This window comes from Micrasema longulum, unplaced genomic scaffold, assembly GCF_059751315.1.
Source record: "Micrasema longulum isolate JH-2025_06_02 unplaced genomic scaffold, ASM5975131v1 h1tg000730l, whole genome shotgun sequence".
NCBI lineage: Eukaryota > Metazoa > Arthropoda > Insecta > Trichoptera > Brachycentridae > Micrasema > Micrasema longulum.
Window position 1 is genome coordinate 739785 of NW_028277925.1, and position 17654 is coordinate 757438.

The following is a 17654-nucleotide window of genomic DNA, read 5'->3' on the forward strand; positions in this document are numbered from 1 at the left end:
TAATTCATTAATAAAAAAAATCTGAAAACACTGGGTTCAAAATAATTATGTTTACGGGTACATTAAATTAAAAAGTCATGTTCTTTCACACTCTAATCATTATAATTTTTTTAAATTTTATTTTATTAATATGTAAGGCAAAGTTTTATTGTACAATTGTAAAAACAAACATAATTTCATTATTAAAAAAAAAACAAACTTGACTTTTTGCCTAAGATTTAGAATAAAAATTTAAACCTACTGTTGCCTAGTTCCTGGAGTCTATTTAATACGACATAACAAGTATAAACTGACCGTGAACTGTTGCTATAAAACGGTGGCACCTGTCTAGTTACTCTTCTAGGCACCCTGAAATTGATGAGAGGTAACAGTTCTGGGCAATCTCATATTAAATTAACAATTTTGAATAAATTTGATAAGCTTACAGTTTTTCTTTTATCTTTTAATAAAAAATCGAAATTTAAAAATTAAGTTTTGTATTTTCATAGGAAAATGTTATATTTTTGATTGATAAAGAATTAGGGTACAATGAATATCTGGCGGTTAGTTTCAAATTATTTTTCATGTCCGTATATTTACAATTTTTCATAGTTAGTTGAAAGTTATAAGTTTACCTAATGATTTATTTTCTGGGACCTCTAATTCATTTTCCTGCGACACTATACACGCGACTACAACCCTTTTCAAATTTTAAAAAGCAAATTTAAACAAACAAAACATATTCCAACTAAATAATTATTTAATAGCTTGTACATTCATACTGATTCGAAATAAATTTTCACCATATGTATTTATTTCAAATCTGTATTCTTGCTTAAACAATTTTTCACTTAGAATATATTTGATTTGTTTAAATTTAATGTTGTTTCAATTTAAAGCTAATAAAAGTCTATATGATTTCTTAAGAAAGTCGCAGTTTTTGTTTTTTTGTTTTGTTTTTTCACTTTGTAATATTCACCATTTTGCCTTTGTTCATGTGAAGAAACTAAATTCAAACTTTTAAAGATGCGAATATGATTCATCCTAATTTTTTCACCTACTGTATAATACACTAAAATATTTCACAAAAATCAACACATGAAAGAGCTGAAGAGAAAAGGATTTTCACGCATAAGAAAAATGGTGAATGTTACACTATTGGTAATCAGCTTGTAAATGCCTAGACTTCCGTATCCTTCTCCCTCCTGTTCTCCATCTCAACTGTATAATGTTCATCTTAACTTCAGTAAAAAATCATTCTAATTCTAAAAATATTCGGACAAACTCAACACACATTTAACTCAGTTATATTAAATTTAAACCATATTTTTAATTCATCGGTTAATATATATTTGTCCGTGTAATAAGGCAGATGAAGAAAACAGTTCTGAGATACAATGGCTACTTTTAGGTAAAAGTCCTGAAAGGGGAATTTAAGTGGAGATAAGGCTGCTTTGTAGTGTAATAGTGACATAAACGTTTGCTTACCCTATGATTGAGGTCCTGGGTTCGATTCTCAAGTATTGATATGAAATATTAATTTACAGGGTGGATTTACCAATGTTTCCCTATAATGGCAACTTAATCGTATAAAGGATCACCTTAACTGTTTGTAACTGATAAAAGAGATATTCTGCGTTTATTTTTATCAATGCAGAGATAAAAATAAACGCAGAGTATCAATTACGCAGTAATTATAAGAGGTACAGGGATTTATAGTGATGATTATTTCACATTTTTTCCATTGCATTTTATTGTAAAAAACTGTATTTTGTCTGGGTTATTTACGAAAATAAATTGTCATACAATATTTTACACACAATTCTGGATAGTGTTGAAAACTTGAATGTCAAACGCTTATTAGAAAAGCTTCCCAGCTTTTCATTTCTCTTTTGAAATTTTTAATATTGCATTTTTAATATTACTTGTTTCAAACCAGTTTACTCTTTTGACCTGTTTTCCCATTAAACCAAAGGTTTTAAAACAAATAATGCCAGGTAAAGTTAAAAACATCCAGAATTTCAAATTTCTAAATAAATGTTTACTTTAGTGTGAATCAAAACCAAATTTATTTGTAGATTTTGTTCATATGAGGGCATTTGAAGCAAAGATAGCAACCACCAAAAAAAAATTTTTTTTTGTTATGATGTCATTCTGTAGTTTATCAACTTTATTTTTATAAAAATCATGAATTGAGTTGCAAAGTAGTTTCGATCATACTTCTGATGTTTTTAAAATAATGTTTAGGAAACATAGCAATATCAATCAGCCATTTTATTCGACCAATGACAGGCTTAAATTTAAATTTTCAAAATTACCGTGCCATACAAATATTAAGAAAGTTTTTTTAATACATGTTTCTATTAAATTTAATTTATTAGTATCTTAAAGTTTAAGTTCGGTGAAAATAATATTTCTAACATAGAAACTCTCTTTGGCATTAGTATAGTAGTTTTTGTTATATTTCTCGAAAACACCAAAATGGGAGTTTGCCATATTTGCTTCCAATGCCAGCCATCATATATGCATCAAAAATATTTTCAGAGGAACATTTTTCCTTTATTTCTGTAATACCTTAAAAACAATAACAACGACAAACCGTTTCCCCGTAAGGGTAGGCAGAGAGGATAGAACGCCACATCACTCTAGCTTTGCATACAGATCTCGCTTCTTCTACATGCATACATCTTCTCATGCACGCGCGCCGATTATTCCGACTTTTGACATGTCCATCTTCGAGTATTTGTTGGATTTGGTCATGCCATGTCTTTCACGGTCTACCCCTATTTCTGCATCCATCAACATTCGCATTGCAAATATTCTAAGCCGTTCTTTCGCTGTCCATTCGTTCTACATGTCCAAACCAGCGCAGAGCGCCTATCTTGATGTTGTCGATAATACCTTAATATTTACAAAACTGTGTGACATCATTTGCACACAGTACCCTGAATGCAAAACGATTTGATAGGATTGTATGCAGCGAAATGGTCAAAAATCCATGGAATTGAGTTGGTAAATAAGTATTTATTTATTAATATAGTAAATCAGCAGTTGGATGAAGCATATTAACAAAAATAAGATTTTGAAAATATTGTTAATGATATGTGAACAAACAAACTGAATACTGTAAATAACTTAGAACAAATACAATCCTAGTAATAGTAGGGATCGTTTTGACACGGACCTTGCAAAATGTGATTAAAGCAAGCCGCTTGGCGCAGTTGTTTCTTGGGTCAAACTGAGTCGATTTAGCCCGGTCGGCAACGTCCCCCTGCTGGTAGGGGGGGGGGGGGGGGGTCAAAAACTCCATCCGCCACGCTTCAGTCTTAGCTTAACTCTTTTGAGACTGTGATGTCATACAAGCCTACATACGATACAAGACTTGATATATCTCTCTTATTTTTTTAAATTATGAAATATCATCTTTTGTAATATACAAATGGACATTTTTACACAAGATTCGTTAAGAAAATTCGTACAACTATGCTGGATTTTATTAAAAAAATATTTATCCTTAATACGCGGAGAATGAACGTGACGCCAATTCAGCAATAAATCTGTATAAGAGAGAGCACGTAGATAGAACTCAGAACAAGAAAGACAAAGATGCTGTTCTACGGCCGGTGTTTGACAGAAGATTCAGTCGGTTATTGACAGTGATGGGAGATGCATGCTCGCACGTTAGTTGACCGGAGTATTTTTTATTTTAAATTAATTTTGCTATAGCAAGGTTGAACTATATGTTTGTGGGAAAAGAATTAGTTTGCAGTATTTCTCCATATTTTTTTTCTTCTTTCAAATGTTAATGTGAACTTTAGAATATTTCATTTTTTCTTGTGGTAACACGGTGTTACATCACCGCGCGCAAAGGAATTATTTACCACAGTCTTTAATAGTTAACAACTTGATCAGTTTAGCTACTCGGTTAAGTTTTGTATAGTTTTAGTATAAACGTATACGTTTATACTCTATTTATAAATAGAGAAGAAATTCATTTCTGAAGTTATGTTTATCAATCTGTCAGTAAAAAATTAAAAATTTTTGAAAATTATTTATTCTTTATCCTTCTTTAACTTTGCAAATATTACAGCAACAACAACAACAAACCATCACGTCATTTCCATGTAAGTTTAGACAGATAGGATATAACCCCATATCACTCTATCTTTGCATACAAATCTCGCTTCCTCTACATGCATTCATCTTCTTATGCACGAGCCGATTATTCCGACTTTTGACATGTCCATCTTCAAGTATTTGTTGTATTTGGTCATGCTGTCTTTCTCGGTCTTCTTCTGTTTCTGCATCCATCAACATTTGCATTGTAAATATACTTATCAGTTCTTTCGCTGTCCATTCGCTCTACATGTCCAAACCAGCGCATAACTCCTTTCTTGATTTTGTCGAAAATGCTTATCCTAGCCTCACATAATGTACGAATCTCTACACTTGTGCACCTACCGTACAAAATTTAACCACACATTCACCTGTGATGACACATTTTGACAGTAGTTCATTCAGCCTACTTTCATCTCGGTTTTTCCAAGTCCATACGTCGCTCCCATACATTAGGGTCGGGATCAGGACTCCATTGCAAACTGCTTATTTTGCCTCTTGCGACAAACATATTGCGATAGACGTTGAACAGAAAAAAAACAGTTTGTAGTCCCATTATTTTAAAAACATATTTTATGCCATTTTTTAATTAAAAATAGACTTAAAAAAATAATTAAAAACCGCGCGGCGCAGTGACACGTGAGGGTGACAGCGGCTGTAGGTCATATTTAAAACTATTTCAACCATTGACGATTGTTATACTAAAAAACCCTAATGATTTATTTGAATGGTATTCTAACAACAAATTGCATCTAAATATTAGCAAATGTCAAACCATAACTTTTTGCAAGAAAAAACAACATTTGTCATATGAGTATAGAATAAATAAACATGTCTGACTAAAGGTATCTGAAATTAAGAATCTAGGTATTGTATTTGATCATAAACTGACATTTATACCTCATATAAATGAAATTACTAATAGATCACAATGAAATCGTTGGGTTATATATTAAGAACAGTCAAAGATTACAAATCAATTTTATCTTTCAAAACATACTTGAATACAATTCAAATATCTGGAGCCCATTTTACGGAGTTCATTCGTTAAAACTTCAAAGAGTGCTGAGAAAATTTTTACGTTTTATCAACGACAAGCTATCTATTCCTATTGAATCTTAAAACTATGACTTTTTAATGAACACACTTGGTTTATCCGGAAGACGGAAACTGAATGATTTAATGTTTCTCTTTAAGATAATAAATGGCATGTTGGACTCTCCTGACTTGCTAAACATAATTCAATTCCGAATACCTGTTAGAACTCCTAGACATAATGTCCCATTTCATATTGATATTGCTGCTACTAATTTTGCTATGAATTCACCTATTTCAAGATTGCACAGTCTAGGGAACCAGATCAGTTATATTGACATTTTTCACATTAGCCAAATGAAGTTTAAACTTGCTATTAAAGAAATAGTTTGGAATTTTAATTAATGTTTAGGTATTTATGTTCATTTATAAAAAAATAAAAATAAATATTTAAATAAAAAAATGTCAAATATATTTATAAATGTACGACTAGTTATTTGTTTTTTGTTTTTTAAAATTAAAATATTTGCATATTTAAAAAAAAATAAAATTTTATACCTAATTTTTTAAAAGGTTTATTATTTTGTTTCTTTTTATATTTTATTTTTAAAAACCGTTGAGAACCCCTGAGGTCTTATCGGGAGACAGTTAGTATTATTCCTTGGGCATTCAATATACATTGCAACAATACCAACAAATCAATGATTTATGATTTTTGCTATTTCAAATATACCGCGTTATCTTTATTTTTATTATTTTTCTACCTAAGTATGTTAAGTATTAAAATTCCAAAGTTATTATATAGAATATTAATAAAACAACTGTGTAATATGTATAGATATATTGTTATTATATTATTTCATGATTTTGTAATATAACACTTGGCGGCCTCCGTGGTGTAGTGGTCAAGACGCTTGACTCACGCACGGAAGGTTCCGGGTTCGATTCCCGGTGAGAACACAAAAATTAAAAATATGATTTTTCTCAAGCCTGGTTGTTCTGTAGTGTAATTCACCGCTGTAATTGGGCCTCCTGGCCTGTTGTGGTGCAAAACAATGAAATGAAATGTTAATTTTATTTATGATTATGTTTATAAAAGGCATTTGTGCCGTGTATACACTAATAAATAAATAAGAATAAATAAATATTGACATGGACCTCGAAAAACGTTATAAAAGCATGTCCCTTGGCACAGATGTTCATGGATCAAACTGCAATGACTTAGCCCTGTAGGCAACGTCCACTCTCCTGCTGGTGAGTTTAGGGAAGGGGGGGTCAAATGTCTCCATCCACTACTCCTCAGTCTGAGCTTAAAAACTTGGTCAATTTAGCTACTTGGTTGAGCATGGTATTGTTTTCGCATAAACCAACGTCAAGAAATTTATTTTTGTAACAATTTTTTAAACCGGTTATAGTAAAACACAGAAAATTTTTTTTTGTTGTTTTGTTTTGTTTATTACGGCGCGGCGGATAATCAGACCTGGATATGATGTTTACTTCAATGTTTTAGTAAAATTATCACTATTATTGCCTTTCCGCACCTAATGGTGAATTAGGCACTGCATTGGTACACCAATCGCAGAGTATCTTGATTATTTTTGTTACATGAAGGTAAGGTGATCCGTCTTACGCTTCAGGTACCAGTCCAGGGGCTATGCAATATTCTAGTGTAAAAACACCAGGGGCTTGCAATATTATTTCATACCAACGAATCGAATGTCGGGAATCGAAACCGAGACCTCTTGCATGGTAGACAAACGCGCTGATTATTACTCAAACCATATTTTTATAAGATTTATTTTTAAAAAAAAATCTTTTAAAAAGCGAGGAAATTTCTTTTCGTTAAAATTTTCCTCAGAGTGAGCATAATTGGATAAAATTAAACCAGCGCTTATTACAGTTGCATCTCACACAGTTTGCCTTGCACTTGCAACGAATTAATTCCAAGTACGCTTGAGCTGCAACCGGAGTGTAATTCCCTTTGTAGAAAAACATCACTTTGTATACGATTTGATGTAAAAATACACCATTATTTGAACTTGAGTTTCGAATATAAATATGTAATTGTAATACCCATTTTTCTAGATTTTATGATATTTCGGACGCAATATTGGTTTTCGACAGATAAACCAGTAAGACACTTTTGGTGTGATGGGTGAATTTTCAATATCGACTTTGCAATAAAACAGACCTTATAGGGAAATATCACCCTTTTCTTGACATATTACAAATAAAAATGGTCTATCAAATACTGACAAGTAAAAAAAAACTTTTTGCTCCTTATTAGTACCATAAAAATAAATTTCAATTTGTGACTTTTAACTCCCGCAAAAACGATCATTGCATTGGCTACGCCCTTAATACGTCACGATTTATGTTTATTTTCAACTTTGTTCCGAACCGTTCAAATTGTAAAACTGTCTAAGGTAAACAACATTTCTCCACAATATCCATATTGATTTTGAAAATACAAATAATTATTCTTAATCCATTTCATATATTTTTATCGGTATTTGTAATACGTGATATTTGCCTACTAAACTTGCCCGTTGGCGACTTTTTACCTTTCTTGAAAATGCAGATGATGTAACTGAAGACGACTAACAAAAAGTTTCTCTAACAAAAATATAAAACCTACATGCCATGCAACTACACAAAATATTTTTTATAAATGCTTATTTAAATTCATGGCAGGTTGGTCTCAAAGCCGGTAGACATAGAAAAGTCGGTAATTGGTTATATACAAACATTTAATAACACTTAATCAAAATTTTGACCACAAAGTTATTGCATAATTAATATGTAAATTATTAGTCTCATATTTTAAATTCTACGTCATGAAAATAAAGTGGAATCCGAAAAATGGCTACTTTTCATTTTAATACAAATGACGGGTCATTCTGTCTGGCTGCGATACACTCCAACTTGTTTTTAAATAATGCCCACGCTAACACACTTACTCTCATACAAATTCACACGAATATCATCATCATCATTAATGGCGCAACAGCCCGTTGTGAGCTCTGACCTCCTCCAGAATATGTCTTCATTCCACCCTGCACCCTGCGGCTCTTCTTCAGTTCGTCAGGCCAATTTTTCTACTGTTACTTTCTCTTAATTTTCACCTTAATTTTGGTCTGTCTCTGCTTTGTCTACCTTCCAGTTGTAAAGAATCTTTTTTGGGGTACGATTTTCATTCATTCTGTGCGCATGGCCCAACCATTGTAATCTTCTTATTTTTATGAATATTATAATACACACTTATATACCCTCTTAGATATGTTTATATAAATACGGTTTTTCAGGGGCAGACCGCGAAACTTCAGAGGAAAATTCCTCAAGGTAAGGTAAAAAAAAATATTAAAAAATTATCTCAAATTGTAGTAAATCTTTAGTTTCTACCCCTCTCCTACCCAGCCTCTTCACTTGTCCGCATTTGGTGTATATCGCTTCATTGGTAAAATGCGTTTTTATCCCATTTTTTTTTGTTGTCCAAAAAATTAAAGATTTACTCTTTTTTAAGTTTACAAAAAAAAAATATTTTTATAGTGCCTTTTTGGAATTTTTTTATTAGGATTTTTTAACAGCTTACCGTAAGGAATTTTCCTCTGAAGTTTCGTAGTCTGGCCATGAAAAACCATGTTTACATATATATATATATCTATAAGCATGCACACATTTAAGAATATACCGTAATTTAAAAACTAAGATTATTATTTTGAACATTCTCTGGCTTGTATTTCAAGCTTGTTTTTATTATATAATTTAATTTAATTTGATTTAATGTTCACTGTTTGTTTCCATAAAATAAATAAATAAATTTTGAGTAATACACTATTTTAATATACATAAATTCCTTGCATTTTTTATCAATAAGTGTATTTCTTCTTTTTTTTAAATAAATCTTCTTTAAAATGCAAAAATAATTGTTGTTATAAATATGAAATAAAATGAGATTTCCATGTTCTGGTTGTATCAATTTGAATATTTAAGTACATCTACAACAATTTTACACAATACTGAATGATATAGTACATTATACATGGTAATAGAGGCTTTCCTTAATGAACAATCGAGGGAGATATTTTGACTTAGCAGGAGGGGATCCTTCGCGCCCTGAAATGAACTAATACAACCAAAAGGAACTTTTAATTACAAATGAAACATAATGAGCAAAGTAATGACAGCTGCCGTTCAAAAAGATGGCTTCTGCTCTAAACATGTATCCTTGTCACACATTTTACGTTTGAGCACTTGAACACACTGAAATGAGATAAATAAATACTCGAAGTTGGAATTTATTGAAATGGGAAAGTCATATATAATTTTTTAACTATGGAAATATATCAATTTTGGGGGCATTTTCTTTAAGGAAATGGGAAAAAAGTGATTGCAAGTCGGGGCTTAAACCGGAAATTCCTGATTTAAAGTCCACGATACAATTTTTTTTTTTAATATGGAAACTTCACTGGTCCATTAGAATTAAGTCCAATTGTGTAAAATATTATACTTTGTAACTGTACTGTATGTTTCCTGAATAAAAGAAAATAAAAAAAAATAAAAAAAAATAAAAAATAAATAAATACAATAACTGGGCAATTACCAGTCTCATAAATTGTTATTAAATTATATATATTGTATAGGTGTGTATCATCATAATTATAAATCAATCAAAGTATTGACCCGACTTAACACGGAGCTTTCAACAAGTCGGGGCACGAAAATTGAGAACTGTGCAACAATGGATTTGTGCATTGTGTATTAACAAATAAAAATTCGCTTTGAGAAAAACGTGAATTTTTCCAGGATAAATAAACTAAAAAAACTAAAGTCTTGATACATGTATTTTTGGAAATCAAAATTGCTCTGTGTCCAAGCGGATGAAAAATGCAGTTATGTGTGTAAAATAGAAACAAAAACCTGGTGTTTTGACTCGATGGCTGCACTCAGGGTCAAATCCTGAATGATTAAATCAAGTGAATGTAAGTTCGCCTCGAATTGCGAATAATACCTTGTGTTCTTTATAACATTTCTCCGTGCCATTACTTGAAAACGCAAGACTGAAACATTCATCAGAAAACAATATGGAGATGAACTGCAGTACTCTGCGTCATCAGATCCAGGTGGTAGTTTCTGAGAAAACAAATCAAAAGACTAATAACCCGATGAAAATCCTGTCCTTGACTTGAAGGAATACGCATGATATGTTGTGAAAATGCGTTCTGCTATTCCATACTGGGGCGGTTCGACACGCTTAGCGATTAATTTCTTACGCGGTAAAGCTAGGGTTTCCTAGGACAGCGGTGCCCGTATCTTAACGGCCGCAGTGAACGGTGATGCGGTGGACAGCCGTCGTAGTGGTGACTAGAGAGTGGTTTTATTTTTTAACGGTGTTATCAACACCATTTTTATAGGAAACCACTCTCTAGTCACCGTTACGACGGCTGTCAACCGCATTAATGTTCACTACGGCCGTTAAAATACGGGCACCGCTGTCCTAGGAAACCCGAGCTTTAATGAAGATATTATATCAAATTAATAAATGCATATATTGGGATAAAAAAAGGATCCTGTCGAATTCAGAAAATTACGCAAGATAAGTTTTCAATGATAGAGATTACAGATTATTAAGGCGTTTACCGGTTTAACTGGATCCCTTCCGCGTCTCGTCAGCACGAGCAAAATACGTCTTGACACTTCTTCGCAATTTTGTTTTGTTCCTAGAAGTGACGCGCACGGCTTTAGCCATCTACTTCAAAAAGTATTGCCTACGCAAGAAACAAAAAATTGTGACAAAGTACTTAAATATATTCGTCACAACCTGTTTTTTAATCAAATAGACCAAAAACATATACGGTTAAAAAAGATGGCAAAAAATTCTTGGTAATGGCTGAAGTGACTGTTTAGCGTTTGTTAGATGTGTTTTTTCCAAATGTAAATGTGTATGGACCAGTTGGTCTCCTTTTGGTGTTAGAAGAGGTGATAATAACCAGCATTTTCATCTAAACGATAAGTTAGATATAAGAAAAGCGTTTTATAATGCTCAGTGGTCTTTTTTAATGTACCAACTAGGCAATTTAAAGTGCCTTCGAAACTTGTTTTAGATTATTAAAAGTTATATTTAACAAAAAAAAGTATAATTATCACAGCTCGATGCAGCAAAAGATAAGATCGGAACCAAAGGTTGTGCTCAAAGATCCTCATGTGGACCAAGCTTCTGAAATTAAATCGTAGATGATGGACATCAGAAGGATCCAGGTCATGGAGTTGAATAAAGAGTATACGCAGATAATCTTCTTTCAAAAGAAGTAGCTGATAAAACTGCAAATCATGAAAAGAAGACCTAAGATGCACTAAATGTTATTATAAAATGGCGCTCAAAAGTCAAACTTTGATTTTCAGAAGGTGCAATATATGTATATCTAGAAGATAAGACCCCCAACCAACTATGCGGACGAATAAATTGAATCGGGTTGTGGTCCTGTGGCTAGTGTTTCGGACCCACTGACCAAAGGTCTGTGGCTCGAATCCCACTCTACCCCAACTTGATTCCCATTTTCTGATAGAGTTATTTACAACTCGTTGAAAATGGCCCTCAAAATTAAATATTTGGGTAAATCATAAGAACGCAAATATTTCTTTTCTAAAAAAAAAAAATCAGTGTCTACTTAAAGTATGTGGATCAATTCAAAGTTCTTGGAATTACTATAGATCGCTCCTCAACTGGCCCAAGCATGTTAATAATGTTTCGTCGCTTCTGTTCGTCTTTGACCAAGAAACCAAAACACACGCCTGCATAAATAGAGCTTTAAAGTTTTTTTTATTCCGAAATTGGCATAAATAATGATCACAACTCAAAACAAAATTCGTGAACTATTTTTAAGTTTTTTCTTATGAAATTGGCATAAATAATGATCACAACTCAAAACGAAATTCGTGAAAACCCCCTTAAACAAATTTTAATTTTATAAATGAAGGCATTTCTTAAAACTCCTGTACACTAATTTCAATTTCGTTAAAAATAATATGTTGGACAAAAACAAACTAAAGAGACGGTTTGTAAAAAAGCAGCAGCAAACCAACTTTCTCCATCTTTGTTGTAATTTGCAAATCTTAATAATTCCCTTATTCTTCTTCTAATGATTCCTCTCCCCGATGGAGGTTGGAAATCATCATTGCGATTCTTATTTTATTGGCAGCTGCCCTGAACAAGGACTGAGTGCTGCAATGGAACCAGTCGCGCAAGTTTTTAAGCCAAGAGATGCGCCTTCTACCTGCACTGCGTCTCCCTTCAATACTTCCCTGTAGAATGACTTGTAAAATTTTATATTTTTCACCTCTCATCACATCATAATTCCCTAGAAGGTGAAATCCAATCTGTCATCTGGTCTTGTCACTTTAAAAATAATTCATTATTGTTTTGTTCAACAAAATCACATAATTGGATAACAACAGTCGAATGATGGCAAAGAATATCCGCGAAAAAAAATCGTCTGAAATTATGTACGTTATTTTTTAGACTCATAATCTGATAAGTTTTAATATTTTTGTTTATTTAGTTCATTGGCAGCGTCCGTGGTGTAAAAGCTTACGTACGGAAGGTTCCGGGTTCAATTCCCGGTGAGAACACAACAATTTTAAGTGATTCTTCTCAAGCCTGGGGGTCCCGTGTTGTAATTTACTACTGTAATTGGGCCTCCTGGCCTTTTTCGTATTTCATTTTGAAATTGAGACAATGTACCGTCACTAATATTTTGCATAATTTTAATGAATGCCCTAAAAACCGTATTTTTCGGACCATAAGACGCACTTTTTTACTCTTAAAATTTAACTAAAAATTGGGGTGAGTCTTATGGTCCGATGCGTCTTATCGTCCACAAAATACGGTAAATAGTTAAACCAATTTTACTTTTAAGTTTGTCATGTAACTTACACAACAAAAAAAAAAGGTTTTTTTATCTATTTGTCTTGATTCACTCCTCAGTCCACGTGAACCTATCTCCGCCATTCACTCTCGATAGCAAAGTTCTAAAGTGAGTACATACTAATTGTCCTTATGGACAATGGAAGTAGGTTGTCCACTTTAATCGAGAAGCAGACCAATCCCTATTGACCGAAAGTTATGTTAATTTTCAATTGTGTTTGCAGCATCAGGGTGGAGTGTCTAGTAACTCTAGTATTGGTGTTTTGTATTATGGGAGGTAGTGCATCAATTTATTTTGACAGCATGTAGTAGTAAAACGTTTGCATACATTTGTTTTACATACATAACCATTTTTTTGATATATTTAATACTTTGCCTGCTTTAATTAAATCAAAAATTATGTCAAGTACAATGTAATAATATACCAGCTTAATTAATGCTTAAATTAGTCTTTCCCTTGCTACTAAATTATTAAAGTGATGAAATAACTTTTCCATAATTGTTTATATAAATATGTGTAAATTAAAGATCTTGGGATTGTTTTAGACTCGAAACTACTTTTTGAATCAAATATCAATAAAATTACCTCCAAAGCATTGAGCATGTTAGGTTTCATAATTCGAATGAGTAAACACTTTGATAATCCAAAGGCCCTTATTTAATTATATTATACATTTGTCAGAAGCCATTTGGAATACGCCTCTCAGATATGGAATAAGTAGAATATAAAATATTCAGAACAAATTTATAAAGTACCTTAAATACAAAACCGGTATTTCTTATGTATCTACTCTCACTGCCTCCACCTTCCATGGAATCATTTCTCTACAATACCGCAGAGTGTGTGCGGACCAACTACTGCTTTACAAAATTATGACAGGAATGGTTGACTGTACAGAGCTGCTTTGTTTAATATCAATACATGTGACAGCCAGGATTTGTAGACGGTACCACCTGTTTCATGTACCAATGAGTAAAACATCGTATGTTAAAAATGCTTTTTTTCGTAGGACTTTTTCAATGTACAATACAAAATTTAAAAATATAGATTACACAAACATCACTCTGTCAGATTTAAAATTTACACTAAAAATGTATTATGTAACTCAGAAGACATTATAATAATAAATATGTACATCTCCCTTCCCCTCCTTATCCTCTCTTCAAGCATTTTTGTCCTTATCCCGTCCAATTTACAGTTACTTAATGTTCTTAAAATTAATATTTAAAAAATCTTTGATTATTGAGTATATAAAAATAACATTTTGATATGTATAAATCGTATGTATTTATTTGATATGTAATATATTTTCTTTACTAACTTTGTATACTATGTGGAAATCTGTTATTAGTTCTGAGTTTATACACTTTATCTGTTTGTTTACTAAAATATGTATGTAGAACTGTTGATTTCCCTAATAAAATAAAAATAAATAAAATAAAATAAGCTTTTCATTTTTTTTTTTTTACTTTTTCATATATATTTAGTCACACATTGTAACTAGTAAATTAAGAACTTTTGAATGACTTCTACTATAACTTATTAAACATGTTTTTATCAACTTAATGTTTTGACATCTGTACTCGTATAACTGCTACCCATTTTTGTTCATAAACTTTATTGTGTATTATGTTTTATATAAGCAAATGTGTATTGTAAAATTAAAATAACTTTTTTTATATATTTTACGTACAAATACACGTATTCAGTATTCTCGTAATTTCTTTTCCACACCTAATAGTGCATAAAGCACTGCATTGGTACACTAACCGCAGTGTACGGTCATTTTTTTGTTACCTGAAGGTAAGATGATCAGTCTTAGCAGTCTTTGCCAGTCCAGGGAGGGAGAAAACTCTTGCATGGTATGAAAACGCTCTGACAACTTGTCCACAAGGCGGATAATATATTTATCTTAAAATATAAACTACGGGAATTAAATCTTACAAAATGTTCAGGAAACAACATTTTATCATTGTGGAATTTTTAAAGCATGATAATTTTTAAACTAAATTTAATCTATAAATGTAAAATATTGATTATTTCGATAATAAAGGCACATCTAAAAATATTGTATCTGGGCTGCATGTAAAGTAATACATTTGTAGGAAAAAGCTTTTTATCTACGAGATTGAAAAAGCAAGTAATTATTAAAATAGAAAAACACTTCAAAGAGTGGCAAAATCTGAAAAATAATAAAGATAACAAGAATAAACGTTCGGAATTTTAACAAAAAACAACGAGATTGGCAATAAAAATCAAAAGATTTGTTTGATAATGCTAATTCTGAAGCTCTAAGTATTATGACTACAGAAGAGGATAAACAGTTTTTATTAGATCAACGGCAGAAAGATGACCAGGGTTTTATTGGTTCAGAAGATAAAAAAAGTTTAAGAAAAAGTGAGCAATTGAAAAAGAAAGCTAAGCGTCTCCAAAAATTACGTGAAATTAAAAACAGAAGTATCTCTGCTTTGACAAAAAAGTGCTTACTTTCTTCTTCGATCACCAGCAAAGAAATTACTGTATATGATTTTGAAATTTTATCGAAATCTTCAAAAGCTCAACCGCCACAAAAACGAGCTAGTAAACACTTAGCTGCTTAGCTGCTAGCCTTGGTGTTTCTAAATAAGGTGATAGTAAAGCTGCTTTTGTTGTAGCATCTATTTTAAATAGTGCAGGATATGACCCTTTAGATGTTTAGAGATCTTCTATTTGTCGGCAGTGTTTGAAAAATCAAAAATCAATAACAGAGTCTCTTAGAAGGGAGTTCCAACCTAATTTGCCTAGTTGCTTAGCAAGGGTATATTAGGATAGCAAGTTAATTGAAGATATAACTGATCATGAAACTGTAGATCGTCTGCTAATTTTGATGGAACTGGTGTTCTTTTGGAACAGAAAATGGAAAATAATATGCGTTGGCTAGCTTGTCGCCATCATATAATAGAAACTATGTTAGAAGCTGTGGTGAGTCAATCGCTCGGACCGTCTAGTTGTCCTGATATCCAATTGTTTAAAAGGTTTAAGAAGAACGGGGACAAAATTGATCAAAGTTATTATTAAACATTAATAAATGATACCACGTCCTTCAAAACTCGTAAGAATTGAAGGTGTAGAGGATTGCCCAAAAAGAAAAAGCATTAATGTCGAACACATCATCGAAAAAAAATACAAGACTTTGTGACTAGCAACTCTTTATGATTTTTCCAGATACTGGGTATCTTATCAGAGTTTTTGAATAAAGATGTTGAAACTTGGGAAGAAGACTCTGATTTTGAGGCTGCAAAAAAAATTGTTTATTCTATGTGGATAGTAAATAATAATAATAATAATAAAAACCATTGTTTATTAACAAAAATAACAATAACTTTATCTATTACATAAACACTTGGGTAATAGATTTCTCTGGATCATGTCTAGTTTGCCTTACTAGGTACAACCTGTTTTAAGGCTGACATTTTTTATTAAAAATAAACAATAACATGATATTGCTTTATCGAAGGAATATAATAAGTTAATGACAATCGATGAAGAGCAAAAACAATATTTGCCTTTGTTCGTAAAAGAGTACAGAAAAAAAATATCCTGATACAAAAAAAACAACCCTTGTATCCTAAATATAAACTATTTTTACATTAAAGGGGTAAACTTATTTATAATCCAAACATTTATTTTGCATGTAAACGTTTTATATAAATAAATAAAGTAAGTGATTATTAGAGAGTTGTGTTATAACTTCTAACCTTGGAAGCGACCCCTAAATATAATTTTTATTTTGTTGAAAAAAATATATAAATATATTTTTAGGGTAGAAAATCAAACGAAATAGAGCCCTGTCAAAAGTTCAAAAAAACTAATTTGACCCATATAAAGACCACCGTAATGAGGGTAGTTTGAATACACATTAATATGAGGCACCTACATTTTACCTTTGGACGTGAATTATCCGATCACCAGTACAATATGATTATTTTACAGTTCAATTGTGAATTGTAAACTTTGTTTAAAGGTACTTAATGTGAATTTCCCTCAATCAATTTATTTCCTTCTCAGAAAACGAACGTTCAGCATAATATTACGTGTAATGAAGGCAGGTTATTTATTAAGACTTTTTATATTTTTTTATTCAGATACAAATAAAAATACAATCTGACTACTAAATACAATTTTTACATTCGTTTAAATACATATATTTAGATTAACGTTTCCCATTTCCCAAAGAAATAAACAATTCTTGTGTACATAATGGGGAGTGACGTCTTATAATAGTTTATTTTATATTAATAATTAATATTTTTTGGATAACATATATGAATAGTTAAGATTAATTGAGAACAAAAAGAAGAATTATAAATGTAACTTTTCACTTCTTTCTTAAATATTTTATATTCCTGACTGAACTTTTTATTATCTTTATAAGTTTGTACATTATTTGAGACGTAAGTCCCAACTCCATTGGACTAAAAGTCCTGTGATGAGATGGGATAAGCAATTAGTTGACACAGACACATGAGTATATCACCACAAATATAGGATCAGCTTATTTTTTTATTTTTTTAAATATATAAATGGCACATCAATATGGTAAACAGTAAACTCGAAGAT